We start from the raw sequence: 15,363 nt of genomic DNA, 5'->3' as shown, positions 1-15,363 counted from the left end.
TTTTTCTTCATACATTGTAGGTACTGAAATTGGACTTTCAAGCTTTCAGCTTTTTCCTTGTGGGTTGGCTGCTAGGACATATGCCAAACATGTATGATGTATGTCATCCACTTGATGACCGCAAAAATAGTTTCCAGGTAGATCTCTCGCGTTCTTGAAATCTTTACTCCAACATAATTATATAAGAAAAAATCTTATGGTTACACAAATTCACTTTGACCTGAGGCTAAAAAATCTGCGGCTAAGGTGTTGTATGTTATGAAAATATGAGTTTTGTATTTTCTTTTCATTGGTTGAAGTTTTCTATTATGCTTTCTATTGAGTGAAGAGTTCAACGTTTGGAGTCAAATAGATTATTGACATTTAAGTGAGTGAAACATCTTACGCTGCAAATAAATTGCAACTATTAGTATATTGTATATTGACATGCTGAGCAGAGAAGAAAGTAGTGCTCAGACTATGCTCTAGGTTTTGCATGCCTCTCTGAGAGAAGTTTTTTAATTGGAGTTTTAAAACTAAATTTGAGTAAATTCTCTTACTCTCGTTTGATGACTAGTCCATTTATTTTTGTACATCATATTTTGTTAACCTTTTATGAGATAATATTGCTTAGACCAGTTGGAGTTCATTTCTGATGTTTATTAATAATTAGTTAATTTGACTTTTGCTATTTTATTGTTCTATCATCAGGGAGAGAAAGATCAGATTTTAGATTGCCAAAATGATTGGAGGTGGAGAGAAAGGGCCAGCAACTATGAAAACCCCAGGAGATTTCCTCAAATCAATTCGTGGACGACCTATTGTTGTTAAGCTGAATTCTGGAGTAGATTATCGAGGTCAGTCTCCCTATTTGTTATTTGTACAGTATCGATTCTAGTCTCTGTTTGTTTATGTGTGTGTGTGCACAAGCGTGCATGCAAGAGAAAGAGGGGGTGAGGTGACAAGTGAATGATTCAAGAAAACATATTCTGCTGCCTATTGTGGCTACTTCTTGATGGAAGTTTAATTTGCCACGTAGCAAACATTCTTCCTGTTGAGGTATTCCAGATAACTCCAATTCTACAGGCCACCATTTTTTTTTTTTTTTTTAAATTTTAATTTTTATTAAAAAAAGGGACTGGCCAGTTAATATTGTATATTTTATTACTTAAAAAGGAAAGAGTTTTGTCACTTTTCTCATTCGAGAGAAGCGTTTTATGTTTTATTGACTTATATAATTATAATGACCATCTTTGTTTCAATCTTTCAATTATTCTCTCTCTGACCTCACCTTCTTTTCTTTGGAAAGAAATTTCTTCCTTTTTCTAAGTACTTCTTTTTTGGCATTGACTGGTACCTCCTTCATTTTGCAAGCTGTAATTATCTTGAATTTTAACAGCTTTGACTGCATGATTGATTTTAAATTTATTGATTTCCCCACTATTGACATAATTACCATCTATCACATAGTTTATATATAGAGGAGGTATCCTTACTTTATATAAACTGCCTAACTTGGTCCTTATTGTTTATCAGATATCTAAAATATATTGATTACTGATTTTAGGTACATTAGCTAAAGATTGTTTATCAGATATCCACAAATTTGTAAATGGAAATTTTTGGCTAGTCTTTTGGTATACGGTACCTCTCTTTAAGATCTCCATGGTAGGAAAATGAAATTGGGTTATTGGAAGGGGAAGAAGTAAAGAGGGGAAAAAAAAACCTGGGTGGGGGTTGGGGGAGGTTGATGCAGGAGTATGCATAATATGGATGCTGATGACATGGCATATTGAAGTGGCATGAGGCTTGGCTTGGCTTGTGACGTGACATGACACTTGAAATTCAGCCCTTAGGCTTGGTTGGTGTTGTGCCATGTCACTTACTCATGCCACATCACCTTGCCATGTCATCATCATCCATGTTATGTGATATATTCCTGCATCAAGGAGGAGGCTAGGCTTATATGGTGGTGATATGTAATTGAATTTTATTTATTGACTTGTGTCTAATCCCACTTTTACTTCTCAAAAAAAAAAAAAAAAATTTGTGGAATATACCGCTAATGGGTCGAATCAGACCTCTGGTGATGGTTGGTGTGCCCTACTTTATTTAGTTCTGCATGTGCTATGAGTTGCCATTTAAGTTTTAATGCTCATGTGCAGGTATTCTTGCATGTCTAGATGGGTATATGAATATAGCAATGGAGCAAACCAAAAAAATACATCAATGGGCATTTGAAAAATAAGTATGGTTAAATATTTATCAAACCGTAAGATTGTTACAAATAATTTCTCAATCCTTAGTTTTTCAACTTAAGGATATATATATATTTTTTGAAAGATATGCTTTCCTGTGGCTATTAGGCAACTTGTGATTTCCATGCTATAGGGGCCAAGCTAACTTAAAGCCCAGATGTTTGTTGTCATTCTTTTTTATTTTTCCTTATTCAAATTAGAAGCAAGCCATCCATAATCCAAAAAAGAAATGGAAGCAAGTTAAAATGTTCTTAGGTGTTAAATATTGTCATATATAGGGACAATTTATGGAAAATCAAAACTAATAGTCTCTTACTCTCATCTCATCTCATCTATTTCACATACATAGAATATTATCGCAAACGCCTCTACATCCTGTTGTGTAATTATCATATATAAATTTATTCTCTACACCTTATAAAAGTAGTGCTAAATTTGGCCTACAGAAAAATGACCTGTTGGTGTTTATGTCACATTCCACAAAATTCAACATCACCAATCATGTTGCAACCAAATTAGAGACTACTGCTCCTATTTTATTCATTTCGTAAGTCAGTTTGTCAAAGGTTCACAGCCTAGGACTGAATTTAATTCATTAATTTTTTTTTTGGTTTATAAATTTATTTCTAGAAAGAACAGTATGCAAACTTACTCTCTTTGTCCACAAGGAAACATAATCTAATTAGTATTCTTTTTTATTTCCACAATTTCCACTGTTTCTTACAAAGGCTGCTCAGGCATGCACCTTCCATTAACCAGTCTTCCACTTGTTACAAAGATTTTGTGAAAAGATAGATGCCCTTTTTTTTACTCTTCAAATTTAATTGATTTAGGTGAAACAGCTACTGAGACTGCAATTGTTTTTTTTTTTTTTTTTTTTTTGAGAATGACCAAACCTTGTTGAGCGCAACAACTATTGCATGCTTGATGAGAATGATGGTCAATTCCGGTCCACTTTGGTCCAATTTAGTCCATTTTGATTTACCTCTGTCCATCAGGTCCACTTCAGTCCATTTTGGTCAAATTTGGATCATTTCCGTCCATTTGGTCGAATTCAGTCCAATCAGTCCATTATGGTCCACGTCGGTTCATTCGCTCTAGTTTGGTCCACTTCGGTCCATTTTGTCCACCATAAGTGATACATACATATGAAAATAATAAAGACTTTATAAATAATACTTTTGAACATTATTATGATTATTTTTCTTCATTCAAATTAGAAGCAAGCTATCCAAAAAAAAAAAAAATGGAAGCAAGTTAAAATGTTTTTAGGTGTTAAAGATTATCATATAGAGGGACAACTTATGGATCATGTGTTGTACTAATCAAAATTAATAGTCTCTTACTCTCATATCATCTTTTTTCACATACATAGAGTTTCATTGCAGAAGCCTCTGCCACATGTTTTGTAATTATTATATGTAAATTTATTGTCTCCACTTTATAAAAGCTGTGCTAAATATGACCTTTAGAAAAATCACCTGTTGATATATGTCACATTCCACAAACTTTAACATAATCAATCATGTTGTAACCAAATCAGACACTTGTGCTACCATTCCCTGCATTTCATAAGTCTGTTTGTCAAAGTTTCACAACCTAGAACTGAATTTGATTATTTATTTATTTGGTTTATAAATTTAGTCCAAGAAAGAACTGTATGGAGACTAACTCTCTTTGTCCACAACATAATCTAATTAATAATTTTTCCCACAATTTTTCACTGTTTCTTATAAAGTCTCCCCCTTGGGGGGGGGGGGGGGGGCATGCACATCTAATTAAATCTTTTTTCCCGTTAAATAAAATATACTTTATTAATAAAATCATCAAAATTCAAAGATCAGTATAGAACTAAGATCAAGATCCTGCCAGTTTTATAACACTACGTAGTGTTACAAAATTCAAAGAAGACCAGTAGGAATACAAACTGAGACCCACGTGAGATTTGGTCCTCCTGAAGTGAAAAATTTCCACTTATGTTTGTATTCAAGCAAGTTGGACTACTTAGATATCTTCCTAGTTAGACAGACTAATTTATGAAGAGAACTATTTCTCACTTCTAAGTTCTAACCTTACAATATTGTCAAAAGACACAAGTCTATGAAGGACATGTAGTGGCGGGCTTACAATATGAGCCCACAAAGGAAAAACAACCCAATGCGGCAAAAGCACATATGAAATAGGATGACAATGATTGGGTTTTTGAACTTTTATCAAGTCATGTAGGTGTCATCTGCATTCATGATTTTTATGCTTGTATTTTAAAGTAAGAGAGTGTGGATTTTGGAAATGAGGATTAGAAAATGGACAAATGAAACTTTTGTTAGCTGTTACATGTAATTGAATGCGCTATGAAATCTTTGATTTGAAGAGGGAAATTGTATTTTTTTGGTGGTGAAAGGTCATCCTTCATAGATTAATTACGTGCTAAACATATTTTTAGCAGTTTTGCAAATTAATTTAGCTACTGAAGGCCCTCATATTTGGTGCTAAAAGGAGAAAAAAGGAAAATTCTCTTCAAATGCACCACACATTATGCATGATTTCAGTATGCTGATTCTTCTGCTTCCATGTGATGTCTCCCCAAATTACAGATGTTGCTGATTTTTTGTTGCCCTCACTTTATGGAAGGATATGCCAAGGGGAATGATGACTGGTGTCCCAAGATTTTCCATTTTCAAACAGTAGATATCTTAAAAAGAAAGTAGTAAGTACCTCCAAATTTGAACTCGAACTCTCTTCTCTAATTATTTTTTCTTTAAATCCAAATACCAAATATGTTTGTTCATAACTGATCTTGTATTTCTTTCTTATTATAATTGTTTTCATTAAGTTATTAGTAACATTTAGGCATTATGTCTCCACGGGGCTATTCTATAGCTATTTTTTTTAACTGGGGGCTAAAATTCATTAGTGCAGGAAACAAATTCTTGTACTTCACCCCTCCTCTCTGCTGAGTTGTTTTTCTTTATGACATGGCACAATACATGAGAAACTGTTCATCTTTAACTGCCATTTTCTTAGGTAATTTTTCTTTGGAATTTTCTGGTGTTTCCTTTGATTTGCAAACTGATAATTAATCTGAATTTTAAGAAAAAATAATTTTTTTAATGCATGATTGGCTATTTTTTCTGTTGTCATAATCATCATCTGTTGAATAGTGTACAAAAAGAGTACTCCTTCCTTTATAAATACTGCATAACCTGCACCTTATTGTTTGTCAAATACCCACAGTACGTTGACTAATTATTGTAGGATACATTATTAGTAGTTTTTAAATGGGGATCAAGCGCTTAATACTGCTTTACTTTTGAGTTTTTAGGAAAAAAAGTAAAAAGAAATAATCAGTGAAAATTATGATATGTACAGAAAAGTAGGTGACATTCCATTTATGGGCCTTTTCCCCTCTCCCTTTTCTTCATTAAAATTTTCTGCAAGTTACAAACCAAAGGAAGGGAGAATGGGTGAAATATAACTTTTTGGCCAATCTTTTTATGATATGGTCCGACTTTGGAAGGCAGAGAAGTACCACTTGGCTATAAAGGCCAGTGGTCAGTTCTAGATTTACTCTTTGTTTTTTTTTTGATAAACAGTCCGATCAAACTTTCATTAACTTGAAATAGAAATACAGTGGACTACATCCATTTGAACTTGAGTAACTATACTAGGTGGAGTATCCTCCACCCAGATATTACATACATTCAGACATTTGGCTTGCTTAGCCATGATATGAGCTGCAATATTGCCACTCCTATGGGTATTGTTAACCTCCCAAGCATTGAACTTCCTCAAATCCTCCAAAATTCCTTCAGCCACTTTTCTTATAGAACTCGGCATCCCATTCTGTTTTGCCAGGGAGTTTATCACCAACAGTGCATCGCTTTCAACAATGATTTCTTTTAATCCGAGGTCCCACGTGAGCGTCACACCTTCCTCAATGGCCTTTGCTTCAGCTTCCAATCCACCCAGAGGCAGCCCAAACTTCTTGCTCAGTGCTCCCATTATTTCACCTCTTTCATTTCTGATAACCACCCCGACGCCACAGCACTTAATATCATCAAAAGTTGCCCCGTCAGTGTTAACTTTGTACCAGCCCTGTTTTGGTGGCGTCCATGATACCGCTTCAGGTGTAGTAGTGGTTTCCATGCATATGTTTGCAGCTTTGTATTCCTTTAAATAGTCTGCAGCTTCCTTCACAATCACCTCATGGCTTTTGCATTGTCCCCCATGTCTCACTTGGTTTCTGTTGTTCCAAAGCCCCCACACAGCAGTTGCAAACAGCTCTCAGTTGACCCCAACACACCTATTTTTAATTTCCCACACAATGTCAATGAAATCACTTGGGGGGTCACTAAAAAAAGGGAGTTTTAACCTGGTACTGCACCACACAGCTTCGGCCATTTTGCAGCTCCACAAGGCGTGTCCCGAAGATTCTCCCAACCCACACAAGTCGCACCCCCCATCCTTGCCAATTCCACGTGCTTTCAGGCTCAATTTTGTGGGTAGTATGTTTTTACATGCTCTCCAGAAGAGATGTTTGATTTTGTTTGGACAATGAAAATATTTGTCTGGACTATGAAAATTTTGTTTTGATTTTTACATATTTGGTGTGCCTCACTTCGTTTAGTTCAGTATGGACTATGAAAATATGCATTCATAGGCTGTAATGATGTCTTTTAATCTTTGTCTGCAGGTATTCTTGCATTTGTTTCGATGGGGTATATGAATATAGCAGTGGAGCAAATAAGTATGGTGATGCTTCATTTGCAGAGACAATGGTACTCTAATAAAGAATGACTTATTATTTTACTGTTATTATTCAACTTTTTTTTTTCCCCCCATATCAATGATTGGGTTATCTCTTTTTTTTTTTTTTTTTGCAGTTCTCTACATTAGTACTTTAAAGAGGACATTGGCTGATGGGGCTTAGTTTTGATGTTTATCGAGTCATTTAGATCATTAACTGTCGTGAATTTTATGTTTGTATTGTAATGTAAAGATAATTTGGATTTTGGAAACGAGGATTAGAAAGAGCTACTCCAACTTGGAGAAATGAAACTTTGGTTATCTATAATGTGATGGAATGACTAATGAGCTGTTAGATGTTTGATTTAAAGAGTGGTGAATGGTAGTCATAGCCTTAAGAATACAAATGATAATCATGTTAGCAATGCATAATAGATTTAGACATTGAAGGCTGCACAACCCATGCTGTGTCGCCGGCAACCCGAAGTTGAGATTTTGAGAGGGGCTTGGATCTTAGATGATATTTCTTCCCTTTTGTCAATTTTGGACACCGTCAAATACAAAGTGGAATGGAATGGTCTAAAATTTAGTCTAGTGGGCTCGATATTGTAAATTGGGTTGGACCTGTTCTCATCCTCATGTATCTTTTAGCAGTATTATTTGGGGGGCAGAAAAATGACACGTCCAGTCCAAAATCCATCTTCCTTGGATAGGCGAATGGTGGTCCTCCTACTTTAGAAATACGAAGAAAAAAAAAATTCCAAAAAGAAAACACTTAAAAAAAATAAAACACTACAAAAAAAAATAAAAAATTATCCTTTAATTTTATATAAAAAAATTATCCGTCAATTAGATCATAGCTAAAAAGTTCTTTTCTTTATTTTATTCTAGTTTATCTATTTTTCATAACCAAAGTGTGTGAATATATATATATATATATATTTTAAACCCTCTGAATGTATTCACATGCATCGAATTCTATTTTCAGTTTCACATATTATAACACTAGGTTTATTTTTTCTATTAATATATATATATATATATATTTAACCCTCAGAATAAATCCACATGATAATTCATTTATTGCACCAAAAAAAAGATAAGATAATTCATTTATAAATAATAAAAAAAAGAAGAAGAAAAAAGTGCCACGCTTCTCCCGTTGATTGGTGTGCTATACGGCTTTCATCTCTCAAGACAAGTAGCCATCCTATAATTTTTGTCTTGAGTCTCACGTTCAAAAATGAACTTATCAAACTTGCACTGCACACCTCCCACATCCCATGACATGACAAGCACCTATTTTCAATGTTTTTCTTCTTTACAGGAAAACAAAAGAAAAAAAAAAAAAAGAAATTCTTTTGGCTTGTCATGTGAGAAGTGTGCAAACTTGGTGTGCAAGTTTGATAAGTTCCTGAGTTTTAGGGTATGTTTAGTAATGTTGTTTTAATACCGTTATTTAAATGTTGTGAAAATATATATGAGTGAAAAAATATTATAGAAATACGTACTGTACTGTTTAAACAACAAAAACTGTTGTTTTAACAACACAACCAAACATGCCCTTACGTTCTCTGATTCTGTTTACACATATCATTGTTGCTACCTTTAACATCAAATTCTTTTACTTTTAGCTTTACCTTTACCAAATGAAAAGATGTCTCAGATTGCTCACTACAAGCAAAAAGACATAATATAACAAGTATTATTGCAACAAAAAAAATAATAGATGTAATATATATACTATTACATTTCTAGGTTTTTTTTTTGTTTTTTTTTTGTTTTAATTGTAACTTAAATTTATTACATCAATATGAGATTATTGCAATAATTATTATTTTACATTAAAATGTGTTGCTGTAATAAGTAACTCTTATTTTACATTGAGATATGTTGTTGCAATAGGTAATTTTTTATTTCACATCGAACTATATTATTGTAATAGGTTAAATCTTTATTTCACATCAAATTTTGTTGATGTAATAGAGGTGAGTATTTGAGTAGTGGGAAAACCTATTGCTTTTTTTTTTTTAATAAAAAAATAACCTATTACAACGAGATTTTCAAAGTAAATCGTTGCAATATATAAATCGTTGCAATATATGAAATTTATTGCAACGAAAATCTAATGTTACATAAACCTATTGCTTTTTTTTTTTTAATAAAAAAATAACTTATTGCAACGATATTTTCAAAGTAAATTGTTGCAATATATAAATTGTTGCAATATATGGAATTTATTGTAATAAAGATCTAGTGTTGCATAAACCTATTGCCTCGGAGTTTATTACAATGATTTGCATTGACTTTTTTGTTGTTGCAATAACATCTATTACAACGACATTAGTTGTTATTGCAACGACTTTTTTCTTTGTATTAAGTCTTTTTTCTTGTAGTGGCTCTCGTTAGTGTTGTTGCTGGGGAAATACTAAAGATGTGATTTCACTCACCGATGAGCAGATCGACCTTGCGTGGGGTTTCAAAGATGAGCTGACACGGCTTCGTGACTCGTTAACCACCATTCAAGCTGTGTTAGTTGATGCAGAGAGAAGGCAAGAGGGAGAAGAGTTTATGAGGCTTTGGTTGCAGAGGCTTAAAGATGCCGCTTTTGACGCTGATGGTGTGTTGGACGATCCTACTTACGAGATTCTCCACCGAAAGGTAGAGATCCGAAATCACGTGAAGAGAAAGCTATGTTTCTTCTTTACCCTTTCAAACCCAATTGTTCTGTTTCAAGATGGCCAACAGAGTTAGGACTATTCGCAAATTGCTAAAGAAGATGAACGACGAAGCTAATCAATATGGACTTACTAGAGGGGGGGGGGGGGGACAAGTAAATGTAAGTCCAAAGATGATCCCAAACTAAGAGACGAACTCCTCTCTTGATCACTCAGAAGTTGTAGGAAGGGAATAGATTGTCTTAGAAGTTGTTGCGTAATGCAGCCAATGAAAAGCTTTCTGTCACCCCTATAGTAGGAAAGACTAGTTTGGGAAAAACAACTCTAGCAAAAGTAGTGTATAGCCATGAGTTTGTAACCGAACATTTTGATAAGACAATATGGGTTTGTGTCTCCAATGAGTTTAACGATAAAAAGATTTTGAGAGAGATTCTTGAATCCGTTACTTGTAACTGAAGTTCATTAGAAAATAAGAATACAATACTTGAATGCCTCAAAGCAGAGTTACAAGGTAAAAAGTATATTCTCATACTTGATGATGTATGGAATGAAGATCCTCTGAAATGGGAGACTTTACGGAGTAGTCTGTTAGGAATGAATCAGAAATGTTGGAAATAGTATTATTGTAACTACTCGTGGTGATAAGGTGGTTGAAATTATGGAGACACTTCCTGGACATTACTTAGAAAATCTATCAGAAGATGAGTGTTGGTCCATAATTAAGAAAAATATATCTCTTAGTGAAAATATTCTACTAACTACAGAATTGGAGGCTATTTGAAGGGAGCTTGCAAAAAAATGTGGTGGGGTTCCATTACTTGCAAGAGTTTTAGGAGGGGCAATGTATTGTAAAAAGGATAAAAGTGAATGGTTGGCAATTCAAAATAGTCGGGTTTGGAATTCTCCACATGCTAGCAATGGAATCTTATCGATACTAAAATTAAGCTTTGATCATCTTCATCCACCATCTCTAAAAGATTGTTTCACATATTGAGCAATTTTTCCTAAATATTATGACACGGGAAAGGAAGAACTAGTTCAGCATTGGGTGGCCGAGGGGTTTCTTCAACCATCTCAGGGACATTTTTCAATAATGGAGGATATTGGTAACAGGTATTTTGATATTTTGTTGGCAAATTCCTTATTACAAGATATAAAAAGGGATGATTATGGTGATATTATAAGCTGTAAGATGCATGATCTTGTACATGATCTTGCCCTCTCAATTTCAAAACGGGAAACCTTGCATTTAGATGGCATAGTGGGGGATGACATTGATATGTCTCATATTCGATGTTTATCTCTTATATCCAATGAACAAACAACACCAACAATCCAACTATCTAGAGATGACATTGGTAGATTCTTTTACTTTCAGCTTTACCTTTACCAAATGAAAAGATGTCTCAGATTACTCATTACAAGAAAAAAGACATAATACAACAAGTATTATTGCAACAAAAAAAAGAAGAAGATGTAATATATATATTATTACATCTTTTGGTTGTTTTGTTGTTGTAATAGTAACTTAAATTTATTACATCAACATGAGATTATAGCAATAATTATTATGTTACATTAAAATGTGTTGTGGTAATAGGTAACTCTTATTTTACATTGAGATATGTTGTTGCAATAGGTAATTTTTTATTTCACATCGAACTATATTATTGTAATAGGTTAAATCTTTATTTCACATCAAATTTTGTTGATGTAATAGAGTTGAGTAACTAAGTAGCAGGAAAACCTATTGCTTCTTTTTTTTTTTTTTTTTTTTTTTTTTTTTTTTTTTTAAAAACCTATTGCAACGAGATTTTCAAAGTAAATCGTTGCAATATATAAATCGTTGCAATATATGGAATTTATTGCAATGAAAATCTAATGTTGCATAAACCTATTGCTTTTTTTTTTTTTAATAAAAAAAATAACCTATTGCAACGAGATTTTCAAAGTAAATCGTTGCAATATATGGAATTTATTGCAATGAAAATCTAATGTTGCATAAACCTATTGCTTTTTTTTTTTTTTTAATAAAAAAATAACCTATTGCAACGAGATTTTCAAAGTAAATCGTTGCAATATATAAATCGTTGCAATATATGGAATTTATTACAATGAAAATCTAATGTTGCATAAACCTATTGTTTTTTTTTTTTTTTTTTAATAAAAAAATAACTTATTGCAACGAGATTTTCAAAGTAAATCGTTGCAATATATAAATCGTTGCAATATATGGAATTTATTGCAATGAAAATCTAATGTGGCATAAACCTATTGCTTTTTAAAATAAAAAAAATAAAAAAAATAACCTATTGGTGTTAATCTTGGTGACAAGTTATTGGACTTAAAATGTGTATGTGATCTAACTTTATTTGGGAGACATGTAGACAAATTGCCCAAGTCAATTGGTGACCTTAGAAATTTGAGGCTTTTCCACATTGAGCAGACCAACATCAAAGCATTACCTGATTCTGTTACCAAACTCTATAACTTACAAACTCTACTAATCATTGTCATCTCCTTGAAGACCTTCCAAATGATCTACAAAATTTGACTAACTTGAGACACATTAACAATAGCCATAATTAAATAAAGCAGTTGCCAATCAATATGGGCAACTTGACTTGCCTTCAAACATTGTCTTTTTTGTTATCAGTCAAGATGTTGGTCATTGAATTGAAGAAGTGGGATGCTTAAGCCAACTTGGAGGAGGGTTAAGTATCTATAATCTAGAGCATGTGAGAGATAAAGAATAAGCTAAAACTGCAAATTTAGAGGGAAGGCAGCAGTGCAGAAGTTGGGATTCCATTGGAATAGAGAAAGAGAAGGAAACAATAACGATGAGGATGTGTCAGAAGGCCTCCAACCTCACCCTAGTTTGAAAAGCTTAGAGATTGAAAATTTCAAGGGCGAGAAGTTCCCTTCATGGATATTGGCACGTAGGATTATCAGCAAGCTTTCCACACTCGTGTCCCTCAAAATTTTTAATATTTCAGAACTTGTTTGTTTGCTAGAGCAGTAATTTCAGAATAATATGAGTCTCATGTCTATAGTAATAAACAGTTGTTCTGATTTGGTGTCCATCTCGCCACATCAAGATATAACCTCTCTCCAATCATTCATAATAGATACATGTGAGAAATTGAGTGATTTGTCAATCACATGGCTCACCCTTCCTTTGCTTGAAATGTTTCTAGCAATTAATTGTCCTAATTTGAGATCCTTTCCAAGTCTACAAGGTGCGGGGTCCCATCTCCAAAGTTAGATGTTACTAATATCAAATGCATGGCATTCGAAAGGATTATCAGCAAGCTTTCCACACTCGCATCCCTCAAAATTTTTAATATTTCACAATTTGTTTGTTTGCTAGAGCAGTTTTTCAGAATAATATGAGTCTCATGTCTATAGTAATAAAGAGTTGTTTTGATTTGGTGTCCATCTCACCACATCAAGATATAACCTCTCTCCAATAATTCATAATAGATACATGTGAGCAATTGAGTGATTTGTTGATCACATGGCTCATCCTTCTTTTGATTGAGACATTTCTATTAATTAATTGTCCTAATTTGAGATCCTTCCCAAGTCTACAAGGTGTGGGGTCCCATCTCTTAAGTCTTGGGATATCGTGTGGTGATGAAGTTCTATCGACTAGGTTACAATCTTGTACATTTCTTTCAAGTTTGAGTATAAATTAGTGTCCTAATCTGAAATCAATTCCAGATCTTAGAGAATTGTATTCTCTTACCCATCTATCAATTTTCAATTGCCAAACGTTAAAGTTAACATGTTTGCCAGAGCTATTAGCGTGCTTCACTAGCTTAAAGTCTTTAAAGATCAGTGGGTTTTGTGAAGAGTTGGATGCATTCCCTAGTCTCAGACTCAGTTCCATCCAACACTTGCACACGTCCCTTGAAACACTATTATTGCATGGGTGGCCTAAAGTCGACTCTCTCCCGGACGAAATACAACACTTCACTGCATTTAAACATCTGTTCATACTCTGCTTTGATGGACTGGAAGCTTTTCCTGAGTGGTTGTGCAACCTTTCTTCAATTCAAAGACTAGACATTTGGTCCTATGTAAACCTGATGTATTTGCCCACATTGCAAGCCATGAAACGCCTCACTAAATTAGAATCATTGACAACCCTTTTTTGTCCTAAATTAATGGAAAGATGTGCCAGAGGTAGCAGGGTAGAGTGGTCCAAAATTGCCAATATTTCACATTTCACCCTCTAATCTATTGAGCGGTAAGTTTACTCATACCTCAAATCCTCTTCCTTTAGTTTTCCCAATTTCTCTAACACATTACATTCTTAATTGCCCCTAATTTCTTCCTTTCTTTCTTTAGTTTTCCCAAAATATGTTTCCTGGCACTACGAAGAAGTAATTAATCTTATGGAATTTCAATACACTCCCTAGAAATTAATGGGAAAATTTTATACCAAAGGGTAGTTGCTTAGATTTGTCCACATCGTTAATGTTATTAAAGAGGAAGCAACTTGAGTGGTAAGTTTACTCATACCTTATATCATCTTCTCTTCGTTTCTCTGATAATCTCATTTCATAATTGCCCTAAATTCTTACTCTCTCTCTATTTCTCACCCTTATTTTTACCTTCATGAGTAGGCATTGGGAATGACATTTATGTTGTGCACAACTAGAGGAAAAATCAATCAACCAATCCATTCTCAACCATAAGAGCTAACTGTAGTTCATAAGAGATTGTAAGTTTTCTCTAATGTTTACTCCCCTATCACTCAACAAAACAAAAAGAAAAAATAATTGTTAATCAATAGTTTTCTTATAAAATTAATTTGGGATGATTAGTGTTGGTACTAGGCTGTTACTCAATTGGGGCGGACCTCAATGAGATCTATAATGCAATACATTTAACAACCTAACTTTTCAAGTCACCACCAACCTCATTTTTTTCCCTTTGTTTTGCTATTTAAAATTGATAATGTGGTTCTACTTCTCTTTTGTTATTAGATAACCATTCATTTATTGGCATACACTCTTGATTATGGAAAAATGGGCAATCTTGTCTTGGGCTATTTTTCTTTGACTAGAGAGGAGACACTAAAAAATCTGCCATTTTTCTTTTATTTGGAGAGCCTCTTGAATATTGATCATCTGCAGCTATTGAATGAGAAATAAATGAAAAAAAAAAAGTAGGCCTAGAAAAAATAAAAGGATTAAAGAGATTTGATATATAATGGAATATGGGCACTCTTGGACCAATTTAAGAGACATAGAGTTTTTTTTTTTTTTTTTTTTGAGAAGAAGAGCCAGAGAAAGAAACTAGGAGAAAATAAAGAATGTAAGAGTATAATAGAAGAGTCTCAGCCAAAAAAAAAAGAGTATAATGGAAGAGAAAAAGGATTTGCAGGTGTATGGTGTGTACAGTGTGTGCTGTATGAGGAACCTGATTCTAAATGAACTAGAGGTGATTCGGCCCAGACTTGGACCAATTGAGCCCAGCTTTATGAAAATGAGGCTGCAATCGCCTAGCTTCATGGAACCTGCAATCGCATAAGCATGTACCATGGACCAAACTAGCTAAATGGCCAGACTAGGAATTTGGACAAGAGAAGAAAGAATTGGTCTGGGCAATGAATTGTACAAGTTACAACCCAACCCAATTTTATTCCTATTTTTTGCTTTTTATCATGTGCCATGTTCTATACAACGTGATAA

General features: G+C 33.7%; 1 long non-coding RNA gene across 4 annotated transcripts; it reads left to right on the top strand.

The window, feature by feature from the left end:
• Positions 1–7,353, top strand: LOC111984557 (uncharacterized). Of its 4 annotated transcripts, none has more exons than XR_010629577.1 (6): positions 1–137; positions 691–836; positions 4,832–4,944; positions 5,157–5,261; positions 6,931–7,015; positions 7,121–7,353. It is a non-coding gene; the product is annotated as an uncharacterized LOC111984557 (long non-coding RNA). The 4 variants fall into 4 exon arrangements; XR_010629578.1 differs by having other exon boundaries at positions 5,152–5,261; XR_010629579.1 differs by lacking the exon at positions 5,157–5,261 and adding an exon at positions 2,145–2,227.
• The last annotated feature ends 8,010 nt before the right edge of the window (positions 7,354–15,363 follow it).

Source organism: Quercus suber, unplaced genomic scaffold, assembly GCF_002906115.3.
Source record: "Quercus suber isolate HL8 unplaced genomic scaffold, Cork oak 2.0 scaffold_102, whole genome shotgun sequence".
Lineage (NCBI taxonomy): Eukaryota > Viridiplantae > Streptophyta > Magnoliopsida > Fagales > Fagaceae > Quercus > Quercus suber.
The sequence above is the reverse complement of the archived record's forward strand: the minus strand, read 5'-3'. Positions and strand labels throughout refer to the sequence as shown.